Source organism: Pyrgilauda ruficollis, unplaced genomic scaffold (genome assembly GCF_017590135.1).
Source record: "Pyrgilauda ruficollis isolate IOZ18807 unplaced genomic scaffold, ASM1759013v1 scaffold39, whole genome shotgun sequence".
Classification (NCBI taxonomy): Eukaryota; Metazoa; Chordata; class Aves; order Passeriformes; family Passeridae; genus Pyrgilauda; species Pyrgilauda ruficollis.
In genome coordinates, this window is record NW_024525378.1 from 5,076,208 (window position 1) to 5,092,342 (window position 16,135).

General features: G+C 49.3%; 1 long non-coding RNA gene across 1 annotated transcript; it reads left to right on the forward strand.

Annotated features, from left to right (window-relative positions):
• Positions 1 to 12,752: 12,752 nt before the first annotated feature.
• Positions 12,753 to 15,795, forward strand: LOC121358474. Its single transcript, XR_005955887.1, has 3 exons — positions 12,753 to 12,895; positions 13,227 to 13,304; positions 14,774 to 15,795. It is a non-coding gene; the product is annotated as an uncharacterized LOC121358474 (long non-coding RNA).
• The last annotated feature ends 340 nt before the right edge of the window (positions 15,796 to 16,135 follow it).

Sequence of the window (16,135 nt, forward strand, 5' to 3'; positions counted from 1 at the left end):
CGGGTGGCTGGGCAGGGGGAGCTCAGGAGCCCAGATGCTTTTCACATTTTAAGTGATGAGCTTGGGAGGCCACGCTGCAGGAGGGGATAGGAGAGGCCAGCTGTGGGCTGGGATCCAGCGGTGCTGCAGACACCCTCATCTGCAGCTCCAGATGCCTGCACACAGCCTGGAAGCATTATACGCTTTTGAAATTCTCATTTAACATGTATAAATGGAAATTATATTATTTTCTAATGCAAGCAAAAAATTTGCATTGGTAGAAAATGCCTGTTCCTGGAGCAGCGCTGGTGTGCAGCACAGCCAGGGCCTCTGGCCCTGAACCTCCTGCAAATGGAGTTTCTCACTTTTGCTGGGATTCCCAACACCCCAAGCACTGAGATGTGCAGTGGCAGTGAACTGTTTTGCACTGTCAGCTGTGGGAAGGCTCGGGTCAGGTCCTGCTGTGTCCTTGAGGTGTCTCTGTGGAGGTGACAGCAATGATAAGGTGGCTCCTCCACACTGGTGTGGTGCTGCTTTCAGAAATGTTTGTCACATCATTCTGACCCATGCCAGGATCACGGAATGCTCCTGTAAATAGGTGTGGGTTAAAGCCAGTGAGGTGTTTGCACTGAGGTTGGTGGGAGATTTCTGCATAATAAGCATTAAAAGCATGAAATGCTGGGAAATCCCAGCAAGAGGATTGTTACCTCTGGTGACCAGGTTACATACTGCGCCTACACAAAGATCACTTACTTGTGGGTTAATGGACATGAAACCCAAATTAATCCATGTAATTGTATGTGTGAGTCCCTTTTCACACTGAAAAACCCTGCCCAGCCCCAGACTCTGTCGTGCAGCAGTGGGAGGTGACAATGCCCAGCTGTGGAGCAGGATCAGCAGCACTGTGTGAGTGGGTGCAGCAGCTGAGCTCAGCTGCAGAGGAAGCTGCTCAGATGGCAGAGGGTGAGGTTTTAAATCCCCTTGCCAGAGTCTGAGCTGCCCCTTGGTGCCTTCCTGCCCTTTCTCTCCATGTTTCAGAGTGGAAGGCCTTCCTATTCCTCACAAAGCCAAGTCTCCACGCTCTGGGAAAGCTGTGTTTCCCTCTGAGTCTGAATTGGTGGTAGAGGAAAAGGCAGGAATATCTCCCAGGATGAGTGATAATGGGATGGACTCTGGGCACACCATGTCCCTGCTCTGCCACAAAGAGCACCACCCTTTCCCCTTGGGGACATCATTTCTCCCAGGCGGCAGCTGAGCTGCTCCTGCAGTTTGGGAAAACGCAGGAGTGGGTGAGGAACGGGCAGAACTGGTGAGCAAAGCTGTGCTGGGGTGGGGGGCATGCAGGGGTGCAGCAGCAGGGTGGGCACTCCTGTCCCTGCTGGGTCTGGGGATGCTCACTGCAGCAGCAGCAGCCCGGCCGCGAGGCACCGATCGATGAGTTCGCACTTAATTCTCTTTCCTCTTCAGACGCGAGGACAATTTAAATTGAAATGTCACCTAGATTATTCAAATTTGATGTAATCTGCTTCCAGATGTCAGGCCTGCATTGACGATAATCTTTTTTCCCCCATGAGCTAATTTGCTTATTCCTAAAGGGAGCGATGCAAGGTCTGGTTAACATGACTCTGCAGAGGCTGTGCTGGGATTTGGGCAAACAGGGTTTATCACTGGGGCTGGCAGCTCCTCCCCAGCCTTCTCTGTTAAAAAGCTCTTTCAGAGGCATTGGCAGCAGGGATTTCCACGTCTCAGTGGAAAGGCTTCCTGCAGAAGATGTGTAGGTTTAGAGGGGAAAAAGGAGTCCTATTGAATTTTTTCATTTGTGTGGCTGCTGAGGAGTTCCATTGCATTATTCATCCTGGGAACTGGGTAAACCAGGAAAGTTAAAGACAGAAATTGCTGCTGTAAGTCGAGGTGTTTTAACATGCAAATGACAGGGTTTTATTCCTAACAATAGGACTGTTGGATTTTTAATTTTACACCCTATGTTCTCAGCTCACTATGCAGACACGGGAGTCTTACAGCTCTGACTGTCATCTTCCCTATTTCCATTGCTGTCGAGCAGCTCTCAGATCCACGGTGAATTTTATGGACCTGCCCTTTTCCGCTGCATCTGCTGGAGCAGGGGAAAGGATCCAGAGACCCAGGGAGTCACTTCTCAGCCTGAGTGCCAACATCTTTGATACAAAAACCACAGAATGGCAATTTCCCCACTTGGAGGTTTCATTGTGGGGTTTTCAGTCATGGATATTTTTTTTCACAGACCTGTGTCAGCTGCTCAGGGTAAAGGTTTGCTGGTGATCCATGGGACAGACAGTGCCCAGTCACATCTGAGCTGCCCCTCCTGGTGACAGCCAGGTCTGCTGGCCACACACACCGGGGGTGTCTGTTGCTATGTTTGATATCCTGCTGGAACAGCAAGGTGTTTGTGCAAGGCCAAAGGCATTTTGGAAGTTTAAAGGTACACGTTGACCCCGCTGCTTGTCAGTGTGGTACTCTGGAGCTCTAAAAATAGAGCATCTCTGACCAAGGAGAGATATTTTTGGAAAAGCTCGTTACTGCAGCCCATCCGTGTCGTTACTGCAGCCCCTGCTCCAGCCTTTTTTCCTCCTGCACCTAAATTTTGTCAAGTGCCAAGAAAGAGAGGGTGTGTGCCCTTGCAGGGTGGCACCCCCTGGGTGCCCTCCCACTTCTGAGCTGGGATTCCTGTCCCTCCTGGTGGGATGTGCAGCCTGTTTGCCAGCTTTACCCACTCCCCAGGCCATCAGGTAGGACTGGGGGAGCAAACTAACGAGGTGCTTGCAATCAGTAGTCGGGCTTGAAGCAGGGGAGTGTCTGGAGATGCAATTAGTCACTGCTGCACCATGGGGAGTCCTGATTTGAGCCATTAGAAATGGTTGTGTATGGGCTGAACTGAAGGGAATACCCCCAGCAGGTTATTTACCAAAATCACTGCTCCAAACAGGATTTGAGAGGGATTCCAGCTGTAGAGGAGTGGGAAGAAGTGATGAACTCCAGCTGGAAATCTGCTCGACGAGGGCAGGAGTACAAGGTGTATTTGTCTTTTTGCAAATGATAAAAGAAAAATCTACTCTTTGGTCTTGGCTGCCAGCAGCAAGCTCCGTGATCATGATGGAAACTGTCTCAGACGGCTCTTACGAGCATTGAAATTAATACCCTTCCTCATTGGAAGTGGCACATCCAACTACTCCCTGAAAGGTGAACATTAATATTCTGATTTTCACTCGTTAGACACGTGCTTTGGCCTCAGAGCTGCAGAGATGGGGGATGAGGGAGGAAAACACAGCTCTGAGGTTGGGTACCCCAGTTCCATCAGAGTGGAGGAACCACCTCTGATCCTGTTGGAAAGGTTCTGCCGTGATGTTCCTACATCACTTTTGCCATCTTGGAGTGTTTCCAATGTGAGTAAAACAGAGAGGAACCTTCCTGAGTGCAGCCTTGCTATCTGTGGCATTTCAGGGTAATTTATGCCCAATATCTCACTGACTCTCTGGTAGGAAATTGTTGTTGGTTCCGCAGCTCCTGCAGGAGCTGTGTCAGAAATATTGAAATAAATTGATCCAGCTTGGGGTTCCTGCATGATTTTATTGCTGATTTTTCAATGCAGGCAAGGCACAGCATGAATTATGCTGGCAGAAGGAGGAGGGAGGTGAGGATGTGGTGGCCTGGTTGCTCACATTGTCACCAAGAAAGGGTTTGGTGTCTCAGCAATCCCCACTGCCCCCACGAGGGATCCAGCTGAATTCTCTGTGCCTCAAGTTTTCCTTCTTTTGCTTTTTTAATGCTCTCCTAATTGCGAAGCCAACAAAAGCAGTTAAAAAAAAAAAAACAGCAAAACAAACAAAATTAATGAGCAGCGTCAGGGGAGGAAAAAAAGCCTTTTCTGGATGGAGTCCTTGGCACGGGCAGGAATTCACCGCTCCTCTTGGAGAGTGTTAAGCTGGCTGTGAGCTGCCAGTGGAGGAAGTCAAGTGAGAACCAAGTGCCTGGAAGCAAAGTTTGCCATAGCTGCCCTCTGCCTGGCTCCTGGAGTGCCTCAGCCCCAGCCACAGGCCCTCGATGCTTTGTGCCCGGACTAAATGGCTTTTGGATCTGCAGCTCATTTGTCAGTGAGAGCAAACAAGCTGGTGCTGGGACTGATGGTGTCCTCCCAGCTGTTGAGCTCACAGGCATTCCCAGATGAGGGTGAGTGCTGGCCCTGTGGCCAGCAGCAGTGGTTAAACCTTCCCTAAAGACCCATCTGGAGCTGGCCCTTGGATTAGAGCAGCTGAGCATCCCCAGGCCAGCTGCTGTGCCCCAGGCAGCAGATCCAGAACTCCTCTGGAGCATCCCACGTTCTCTCCCTGCTCCCTGGAAGCTGTGCTGCCAGGAGCTGGTCAGTGCCTGTTTTTGCCAGCATTGAGACAAGAGCTGCTGGGGCCACAAGAGGCTGACACACTCAGCCACCAGCCTGGGGGAGAAGGTTCACTGGTCTGGGATCAGGATCAGGATCTCTGTTGAACCTTGGAGTTTCTCAGTGTCTCTGGGACACCGGCTTCACTCAAAGCAAGCACTGGCATGTGCTCACATGGGTGGGGAGGCTGGGATGGAAATGGCAAATTCCTGTTTATAGAGCAGCTCCTGGTATAAACTTCCTTCTCTTCCATTTCCCCCTGCAAAATCTGGGGCTCCATTTTCTCACCCTTGTGTAAGACTCTTTTTGGCCAGTGGCTATTTTGGGGTTGAATTTTTGGCTTGTTCTCGCTTTGGGGTTCTTTGGCTGGTTGGCATCTCCTGCTGATGGGGAACTGGTCAATCCATACACCAAATCTTGCCTTGTGTGTGAGCATCCCCAGTGCTCCTTGTGCACATGTGCTCTTCCTCTCTTTCTCCATGGGCTATCCCAACCTTCCAGAGGCACCAACAAGTCATTCCTAGTCCATGTGCAAGAGGTGTTATTGCTTCTTTAGCAATGCTTCTTTTCAGCAGAAACTTTGGAATTTGCCACAAAGTTTTAGGTAGAAAGAGCCCAGTTTTCTTGCTTCAGCATGAAGTGAGGAACCCACATGGAGATATTTAATGCCTTGCAGGGATTATTAGATACAAAATGCATTGGAAAGAAGGCATGTCATAAATCCCAGCCTTTCCATAAACTCTAAATCTGTTACACGTTAGACCGTAATCTTCTGAAACAAAAGTGACTGCACCAAATAGAGAGTGTTATTGTTTAAATATTCCTGCTGGGAAATGCTGCCTGAAGAGCAGGCACAATAGCTGCCCTGATGCAGGATTTATTGGAGCAACTTGGCACCAGCCTGTTTGTAGGGAGCGGAATATGCTTGTAGAGATTATACCAGATTTACAGTGATTAATAATGAATTGGACATGGCAGACTTCAAAGGGCTCTGCTCCTGCACAGTTTGGTGTGGGTTGAGTCACAGCACCGTTCATTCCAGTGGTTCAGACAGCTGCCTTCCCTCCAAGAGCAGGGATTTGGGCTGGACAGCATCAGCCAAGCCCCTCTCCCTGTCCCTTTATCCCTGTGGCTTTGCCCAGGCAGTGGGATGGAGGGGTGGCATGGCAGAGTTACACCTGGCATGGTTGTGTGGGCATGGAGACCAGCCCAGCTGCAGGAGTGCCCATCCAGCTCCAGCACCCAGCTGTGCCCTGTTGTAAAAGCAGGTGAGACCGTCGTCTGGGAAGAATGATGCATCTGACTCCATGATGTCAGAAATCTAATTAATTACTTTATTATGCTATATTGTTCTATATTATATTACACTACGTCTAAACTGAAACTGCACGAGCACTCAACTGAACAAAATCTTGTGACTGTCTGCTGGCCAACAGTCTGGACACATGCTTGGCCAAGGAAACACAACACCATCACTTTGGGTAAACAATCTCCATATTGCATTCTAGTTGGGCACAACACAGGAGCAACAAATGAGATAAGAATTGTTTTCATGAGAGAATTGTCTCTCTGTTCAGAGAATGTGAATGCCACAGTGCCCTGCTTGGGGCACCCTGTGAGACCCCAAACCCATGGCTAACTGGGAACAGCAGTGCCCTTAATTGTGGGAAGGTTCCTCTCCACCTCAGAGCCAGGAGCTCACCTGCCAGGAGTGTGAGCAGGGATTTTGTCATCAGGCAGAGGGATTAAGAGAGCTGGGAAATGTAGGACATCCCTCTCGCTCGCAGTGTGCACACACAGACCTCGAGCTATTTTTAAAGACCTTTCAGCACTCACTGTGGCCATTACTTTTAGTATGGAACATCTGAAATCTGCTCCTTGCAGCAGGAACTCCCTCTCCCACTTTGTCCAGGGGCTCCCAGGCGTGCTGAGAATGGCACTGCAAAAAACAGCAAGGCTCTGTTAACACAGCAGTGTTAATTGTGTGTTGGCGTAATCATGCTCTCACCAGGTCTCTGCTAGCCAGGTCAGTAGCCCCTGTGAGCACACCCTGACCACCTACATCACTTCTCCCCCCTCCCTGCCTGCTCAGAGCTGTTCCTGTGAACACAGGATCCTTCAGACACACTGGGAAGAGGCCAGGGATCCTCAGACAGATGTATTTCATAAGTGGAAAGTGCTCTGGCGTTAATCAAAGGTTATTGTGTGTGAGGGTTGGGAGGCATCTCCAGCTAATGAAGATGTTTCCCCTGTATCTGCTGTTATCTGGGAGGCTGGAAGAGCTGCAGAGGCTCCATCCTGCTCCAGGCAGAGCTGATGGGATTTGTGCTGGTCCCAGTTGCCATGGAGAAAGTGTTGGATGGCTTTAATACATCTCTGTGAATTTCTCCCCAGAGTTTTCCCGTGACAAGCTGGACTGGAGGTAGTGTATAAGGAGCTCTAATCTTCCAAATGTATGAAAAAATGATTGATGGGGGGCGAGGGGCATAAACAGCTTACATGGCTCTGGCAGCACGTGGGGCAGGGCGGGGGGTGCCAGAAGGGTCCAGGGGCTCCCTGGCAGGTGCTGCACTCACAGCCCTGAGCTGTCCCCAGCCCTGCTCTGCATCCCAAGGTGTCAGTGATCTGGGGTGAGGTGGGGATAGCAACTGTCAGCAGCCCCACACAGGACTGGGCTCAGGTTCCCTTCTCAGGTCCAGATGTGTCTCCTGGTACCCCTGCTCTGCCCTGGAGCTCCCTCCTCTCATTAAAGTCCATTCATTAGGAATTAAAGGAAATTAAACCTTATCTGTGTTGTCATAATTTCAAAATCCTGTTGTTTACATTTTCCTGTTTGCTTTTCAAGTTGCTGAAAACATGAGTGATTCCAAAGAGCAAGGGAAGAGAAAATCTCCTGCTCAGTGTGCCAAGCAGCCACCCTCACCTGCACAGGTAGTTTGAGTGTTCCCTCAAATTCCCCCCTCAATTCATCATCCTGCCTGGCCTTTAACTAAGGGGTCATTGGACATGGACCATGGTGGGATCAGGTAAACCCAAGCTGGAGGTTCCCAGGGAGAAAGGAGACAGCAGGGAGCTTAGGAACAGCAGATGGAGAAGAGCTGAGTGTCAAAACCTATTGAGGCATCTGGAACCTTCAGGAACAAGCCCTGGCTGCCAGGTTTGGGAGTGGGCAATCCTTCCATCACTGCCGCCTCCTTCTTCTGCCTTTTTGCTTTTTGAGTTTATTATTTTTACCCTGGGTTTGCTTCCAGCTGCTTTAGATTCCCTAAACTTTTCCTCTTGGGCAGCTCATGGACTTTTGAAACACAAAGTCCATTGGTCACCAGCTGATGTCCCCCTGCCACTGTCCCTGCTCTGAGCAGCAGCTGGGCAAGGGGCTGCATTTAGTGGGCAGCTGCTGCCAAAGCCAAAAATAGGGTTACCAAGAGGGTTACCAGGCTCCTTGTTCTCTCCTCCCTTCATTCCCCAGGGGTTTTGGTGAAATCCCTGCAAACACAGTCACTTGCTGGAGCACTCGGCACGGAGGAGGTTTCCCGTGGAGTGCTGTGGAGAGGAGATGCTCTGTGTGAAGTGTGTGCTTCAGTTGATGCGCCGGGGCTAAAAAGTAATTAATTAGCAAGTTTATGGTCTTTTCCCATCTGAAATTAAAAAAAAAAAAAATTATGCAGAACATCTAAGGTAATTAGGAAGCTGCAAGCTACAACACACCTTTAAATGGGAGCTCTGGAAAACACGATGTTTGGCAGCGGATTTTTAATGGAACAGCTGAGCAAGGCTCCTGCCTTCATCTGTGCTCCTGGGGGTGCTCCCCACACTTCCCCCTTCCCTTATGGACCTGGCTTGGACTACAGCAACTCCCAGATGTTCTGTTCTCCATGATCAGGTTTGCCATCTAAAGTCTGTTGGCCAAGATGGGAATATTGGTCCATGTGCTGACTTTACTTGGAGTTTTTTCCCCTGGCATTTACAGCTGGCCCCACCCCCTGATGCTTTGGCTGCGCAGGATGTTCCACCAATTTATTCTAGCGGAGAGCACAGAGCAGGTCACGCATATTAAATGTGAAGTTTTTGCTACAGTTGCTTCAATAATCTGCAAGAAAAACATTTTAATGTGGGGGTTTTTTGCCTTGTTTTTTTACCGTGTACCAGCTGCTGCTGTTGGCAGGGCAGCTGCTCAGCGGGCAGCCGGCGCTGTGGATGCGCTTCCCGGGGAGCGCTGCCCAGTGTGCCAAGGGCATCCCCTCCCTGCCATGCTGGGGAGCAGCTGAGATGCCTGTGAACATCCCACTTTTCATGCCTCTCCACTGGCGCTAAAAGCTGCAAATTGAGGCTTTATGCTATTTTTGTTTTCGGCCAGGTCTGCAGTGCCAGCAGCGTTGCCCAATGTGCTGTTTCCCTCTTTGCTACCCTCTCCCAAACACACTTGCATGAAGGCTGGAGGACTTTTCCCATGGGTTTTGTGCCTTTGGCGTGCTTCTCCAAAGGCTCCTCAATTCTCCAAGAGAGGGAAAAGCTGCTTTGTGGAGCTGTGACTGAGGGAGCAGCTTTCTGGCCAGCTGGGTGATGGGTGGGGATGGCCAGACTCTGCCCTCCAGCCCTGGGATGGTCAGTGGCTATTAATCCAATCAGTTAAATTATTTTAGAGAAAAGGTGTTCTTTTTTCCATCATTTCCATCATTTCTTGATGAGCTTTCTATTTCCAGCAGTTTTTCAGCCATTTCCAGTGGGTAAACTGAGCACAGAGCCCCTTGCAGAGCAAGGAGGGATCAGCGTGGGAAATGACGATGACAAGAGGAGAACCACCAGGGATGGCAGAAAAATCATCCTTGCAAAAATGCCTACATCAACCCTGGCAGCAAGAGGAGAGGAAAAACATTTGAGGAGGAAAATGTACAAACCTCTGTGGGAATGGTGCCTGCCTTTGAAATAACACCCCCAAATATCATATTTTTAGGGGGTGTCAGAGGTGGGGACTCCTCTCTGCTTTATCAGTATCACTGGGCAGTGCCTGGTCATGTTTATACTGCTGCTTCTACAGTTTTGTCTGTATTTTCTGCATCTCACTGCTTTCTCCAGTGGTTTCCCTTTTGCCCCTGTCTCCTGCTGCTGTCACCTGTCTTCTCCCAGGTTTTAGGCTGCTCTCTCCCATGGAACGTGGTGGGGAAGCTGCTGGGGCCAGCGGGTGCTGAGTGGGCACTGCTGGCACGAGGACCTGCGTGCTGCTAGTTTGGCTTGGTGCCTGAAATCGATATGAGCTTGCTTGGGGTAATTGTTTTGTGTCTGTGGAACAGTTTATTTGGTTTCTAAAGTGCTCTCTTTATAGAGTTATTTCTCAAGCCTTGTCCGAGCCCCTTGTCACGTCGGTACTAAGTGAGTTTCAGGGCTATTTGCTAGTCAGCTTTGTCATTTCTGTTTTATTTTTTGGTTGGCTCTCTACGTACACTGAAGTGTAATTGTGTTTGCTTTTGCTGACTTGGGTGTGAAGAGAAACACGTTGCCATCTTCTGAAAACCCCTACAAGGCCTTCACCTCCCTGAGCTTTGTGGGGTCTGCCTTTCACCCCCCAAATCCTTCTCCCCGGATTCTTCTTTGTCAGGTTTGGGCAGGGACGCCGTGGGGCGTGGGGATGTGAGGGGGCAAGGATTCAGGGATGAAGGGATGTGGAGATGCTGTGCCTCATGGCCACACCAGTCCCTGAGCACCTGGAAAACGAGCAGTGAATTAAAGGACTGCCCACGAGCACGGGGGAGGGAAAAGAAAGCCTGATCTTTCCAGATGACATTTACGCCTGCAGAAGGCCGATGTATTTTATCCACTGTCACATTTAAAAGGCACTGAATTCATTATACTGTTGAATAAATCATTATTTAAAAAAACGTATTTATGCAGAGAAGAGCCACAGCTTTTCAGTCAAAAGCTGCTCCTGTTTGGATAAACTCTCCCACCACAGGAGTGTCCAGCTCTCCCCTCACTGACAGCACTGGTAGCAGTGGGTCCCACACTGCCCTGTGCATGGAGATGAAGATCCAGGCTCTGCCTAGGGGAGCAGCTGAGAGCTGACAAGATGCTGAAGTGCTTGCACGCCTCTGTCACAAAGGGTTAAAGTTGTTGAGCTGAAGCTTGGTAAATCAGGCAAGAAAATAATCAGCTCCCAGGTGAAGTGAGGAGATGCTTGATGTTTTACAGCTTCTTTCATACACTTTACAGAAACTAATGGTTACACAAATAATACCTGGGGGATGATAACAAGCTATAAATAATTCAGGGTTCTCCGGCACAGAGCTGATGTGTGCAGGTGTGAGGAGCACACAGTGCCTTGGGATGACTCAGATCCTGGGAGACTAGTGCCCTTTCACCATCCTACAGCTCTCTTAGCAGGGTCCCTATCCTTTTCCCAGCCTTTCTGGACTGGCTCTGCTTTGTCCCCTTGCACCCATGTCACCCACTCCCCTGACTGCTGCAGGAGCTATCAGCAGCGCTCTTTGCCAATGGTGATGGGAGAAGCCAGAGGTTTTCCACGGCTGTTGGGGCCACAGAACCAACTGGCCAAGCCCATCACCCTCTGAAGAGTTGTGCACATGCTGCTCTGCCCCAAAGCCACTGCTGGTGTCTATATCCAAAACTTTGGAGAGCAACCATCCCTGGCTGGCTGTGGGTCACGCCAGGCTCTGCCCGCCTCTGCCAGCCCTTTCCACAAACACAGGAGGGTTTTTTTTGGGAGCTGTTTGTGTGGAATTCCCCATCCTCGGATGGAGAGGTTTCAGTTTCTCTGCCGCTAAATATTTTGACAGCCTCTCGTCTCGCAGCCTAGCACAGTGTGACATGTTGTAGGGTAACAGTCCCCTCGGCTCCCCGCCGCGGCGCACCACGCGCTCCGTGCCAGCACACCGCGTGCTCCCCGTGCCAAAACAGCCCCATGGGGCAGCCACAGCCCTCCCGGGGGGAATCATTCCCAGCTCAAACCCCAGAGATGGGAAAGCGTAGCCGCATTTCTCTTGGCAGAGAAAAGCAAGGCACGACTTCCCAAGGAATTTCTGGGATTCGTATTCTCTGAACTTCAGAGAAAGGAAAAACAATTCTTATCTCATTTACTGCTGCTGTGTTGTTCACAAGTGGAATGCATCGTGGAAGATTGTTTACCTGAAGGGAATTGATAACTGGATTGTGGTGTGAGTGTTTTGATTCACTGAGCCATTGGATCCAGGTGTGTGTGTTGGGACTGTCAGCTGACAGTCAGGAGATGCTGGGCAGTGAGCAGCTGAGTGCTTGGCAGATTCAGTTTAGATGTAATGTAATATAATGTAATATAATATAGAATAATATAGTATAATAAAGTAATTAATTAGCCTTCTAATAAGGAGTCCTCCTCATCATTCCTCCTGGACATCAGGCAAAAATATCTACTATAAGAAAGGGGGCAAGGGAAGAAGGCACTCTGCCACAGCTGCCTCAAAGCAGGAGATGGACGGCTGCTGAGGCAAGCTCAGCCTCCTTAATCCCAAAGGATTCCCCACAGCCAGGTCCCTCCTGACTGCACGTCTGGCTGTCTTATCAGTCATGAACGTGCTGCTCTTAATGAGGAAACAACCAGGAAAGTTGGTGGCAGGACCCACAGCTCAATAAAGCAGGAGAACAAAAACCTCCACTGCAATTTGGAATTGAGCTTTCTCTCCCAGCCCATGTGGCGGGGAGGAATTGATCTGTCTAATCTCTTATCTGTGACTATGAAATTGTATTTCCTTCTTAATAGCCCTACAAATGTTACAGATGGATAGTTTGGAAGACAGGCTGCCAGTGGTAGGAATACTAAAAAGGATGTTGAGTTTTGCTTGCTTTGGGGTGCAGAAACCAGCATGAAATTCCAGGATCCCTGTTGGCCTCGGCCCCACAGCTCAGGGACCCAGCTCAAACACAGACATTTGCACCCCATTCCTGCTTAGCTCAGGCTGGGGGGCTCTTAGGAGCTGCTTAATTTGGGCATCACAAAGCTGCCCCATCCCTCCTCACTCTGTTACTACATTGCAAAGGAGAGGAGAAAGAAGCAGACCTGGTTCTTTCTCTGCTCTTCCTAGTTTCCCAGGTGAAAGCCTGGTTTTCCCACACCAGGATGGTCACCAAGTGTCTCAGGCACTTAGACTCCCCACGGAGCAGTGAGTGGCACCTTCACGGAGCAGAGAGGACTTTAACCTCCATCTGCCAGGCTTTCCCATGATTTTCCTTGCAAGTTCACAGGTGCTGGCATCCCTCAGATGCTTTGGTGCCTGAAACACGAGGCGACAATGTCCTTGTACCCTCAGCTCCTGCCCTGCCCCTGATGGACTGTCTTGCTCCACAGCATCTCCAGCGTGGTTGTGATGTGTTGATGTGAGGCCCCTCCAGCACTGGCCATCCTCTCTGCTTCCAGTCCAGGAGTGTCCCAGGATCAAGGATCCGAGGTGAAGGAGAATGGGAACGCTGCGAGCCACAGCCATGGAGCTGTTTGATGACGGATTTGGAGTGATCAAGGTGACCTTTTTGGGATGAGGGCTGTTCCTGTCCCTATGCATCTCCCATGCTTCCTGGCCATTGAGCCCGTTTTGCCATCAGGACAAATTCATCATCAAATTATCACAGTATTTAAATGAGTCAGATTAATCACTTTATCATTCAAATACAGGTGGATTAATGCTGTCACTTAATACTCTGTTTAAGCAGCTGATTTTTTTTAAAAAAAGCTCAATAATTGAGGGAATTACTGCAAAAATTAGAAAAATTAACAGTTTATTTACTACTTATTGTCAGAGCTGCCAGCCAAGAAAAAGTGGGATCAATAAGCACTTATTTTACCCTCCTACAGCTCTCTCTCCTCAAGCAGGCCCTCTGCCAACACAAATCTGGGGCTCCTGCACTGACTGCCATGGCCAAGACTGAGCAGGTAAGCGTGGAAATACCCTCACATGGGGATAAGTGAGCTCCATCTCCACGTATTTTAATATGGGAAATGTCATCTGCTGTTCCAGCTCCTCTCATAAACAGGGAATGTGCCTGTCAGCAAGCTGAACCTGTAAAAGTTGAATAATATTTGTTGATTAATGTAGTCAATGGATTTCATATTTCCTTTAAAATAGTTGCTCCGTATTTCTGTAAATTATTCATCCAGTTTATAAGGCAAAGCAAATATTTGTGAATAGATATGAATTATGTGATTTATAAGAATGAAATATTCATGAGTCATTTTCATTATTCACCTCGTCCTGGAATTGCTACATAAATCTGATCAAGCAAATAGATTTGGCGAAGCTCAGCCCGAATTTGCAGGTATCGTGGCTGTCTCCTGGTGAACCAGAGCAGGTTTGGGCTGAGCTCCTGAGCTGTGTGCTCAGCTGTGCCTGCTCAGGCTCCGAGGAGAGGCAGGGCAGGACAGGCTGTGCCCTGCAGCCCTGCTGCCTGCCAAAATCAGCTTTCACCTGAATTTCAGCAGAGGCAAGGGCAGGAAGAGGAGACCAACACTTCCCTCCCTGACAAGGACGCCGGCGCTGTCGGAGGTCGTGCAGCACCACAGGGAAGGATGCTGGGGGAGGGAGATGGGAGGGATGACCACAGACAGCAGGAGCATGGGCTGGGCAAAATTAGGGAATAGAAAGCCTCACTGCTGGGTGGTTCCAATCTGAGCACTCACAGGTGCCCTTTGCCAGCCTTCAGCCAGGCAAGCCTTGGTGCAGTTGTGAGGAGAACCCCAATGTCGGCAATGAGAGAGATGGGGAGACTGACTCAGTGATCAGAATCCAATTTTATTGTGGGATACTTATATACCATTTCAGGGACACTAGCAATGTGTACTACAATGATTAGGTTAAAATCACATACACAAACTTATGTATATAACAAGATCTCTTGCTTGCAGAGTTTAATGGGATTTTCTTTTTCTGGTAAACTCATCTGATTTAATCTTCTTGCAACCTAGGTCTAATTTGCAAAGTTCCGTTTGCTTTTGCCAGGGCATCCTGTTATCAAATCTCTTACGTTAACCAGGTCCAAAGTCCATCATCTGTCTTGTGTTCCCAACATCCCAACATTCCAACACCCCAAAGTCTCTCTGCCTTCCCACTCACTCCTCCCCACCTGCCCGCTGCACCCACTCCAGGAGGGCAGGCTTTGTCCCCGTTGTTCCCACTGACTGCCTAGGGAGTCCATTTCCCCTAAGATCTGGGCAGCTCTCCCATGTGCATCGCCCTGAACATCATCTTTTCCCCCAGCCTTTTCATTAAAGTGATTTCTTTTTCCAAGCACTCTCCAAAGGAGATGCCCAAACCGCTGGACAGCAGGAGCAGAGGGAGAAGCATCACAAGAAGGACATGCATGGGTGGGGGGTTTTTATCTCAATTTCTGCTTTCCATAAAACAGAAAACACCTTGGTGTTGGGAAATGAGGACAAGTGGGGAAAATCTTGTTGGCAGAGCCCAAGGAAGAGCCTCAGGATTGTGAGGGGCTGTGGGACCTCCAGCCTCATCTGCCTCGCAAGGACAGGGTGAGTCTGAGAACAAAGCTGGTGCCAGTCTTGGCATTAAAAAGAAAATGGAAAAAACACCAACATCAAGAACTCTGACAGATGCTGGATTTTTAGGATGTGAGTAACACCTCCAGCTACTCTGGGCCTGTGGGTCCACTCCAAGTGATGTGCGTGCTAAGCACCGCTTGGACCGGTGCCACCCGGCGCTCGCTGCTGCTGGTAATGAACTTGGGAGCTGCAAGATGAGCACTCTAAAATTCAGCTTTGGGATCTTCCTATTTTCCAAAGTGTTCGAGTGCTTTCTTCTTAAGCAGCAAGCTTCCACGTAGGGAATGCTGTTCCGCAGAGAGCGCTGTGCATCTTCTGCCACCGGCGTGTTTTGTTCAGGGCTGCGCAGGGACGACATAAAATCCATGTGCTTATCCAAGTGGAATTGCTGACTCTATTACCCTGGTCAGAGAAAACTGTCTGTCTTCATCCTCCCTCTGATCCATCAGGAAGGGGATAGCAGTTCAGTGCCTTGGTGTGCTGCATGTCCCAGATCTGCAGCCAGTGCTGACCAAGCTGAGTTCAGTGGAAACCCTTTGGGGGTGCAGGACACGAGGTGTTGTTCCTCCTCACATTCTGCAGAGGTTAAAATCATAGAAAATTTGGGGAGTTAGAAAGAAAGCTAGGCTTAGTAGGCCCTGGGAAAATGTTAAAAGTAGGCCCTGGGAAACGTTAGGCCTTGTGTTTGCCAGATCATGTGAAATTGCACCTGTGTAACCAGTATATGATAAATGATATAATTGTCAGATGTGATGATTGCTTAGATATAATTATTGTTTAATAGTAAGAAGAATCATGAGAAACTATGTTCAAGGGTTTGAGGGGGGATCAAGAGAAACCTATGCTTGGATGAAATCAATGTATACAATAGAACAGTGTAAGTTTAATAAATAATATGTAAGTTACATAATGATAGAATATAAAACACGTCCGGCTCAAAACCATGGCGGAGTCGGATTTGGGTCTGTACCCCTGGCACTCAGAGCTCTTCAATAAAAGCACCTGCATATAATAATTTCGTGATGATGTGTTCCTGAACGCCAACACTTTAATGCCCCTGAGGAAGGATGGGGAGGCTCTGCACCCCAGGCAGATCCCTGCTGGCCTCTGGCTGCTCTCCTGCAGCCCCTCTCCCGAAGGTCACATTGCTGCCTCAACCCAAAGGCAGAGATGTTTCATTCCAACCGAGGCAGCTCCAAGAGTTGTCG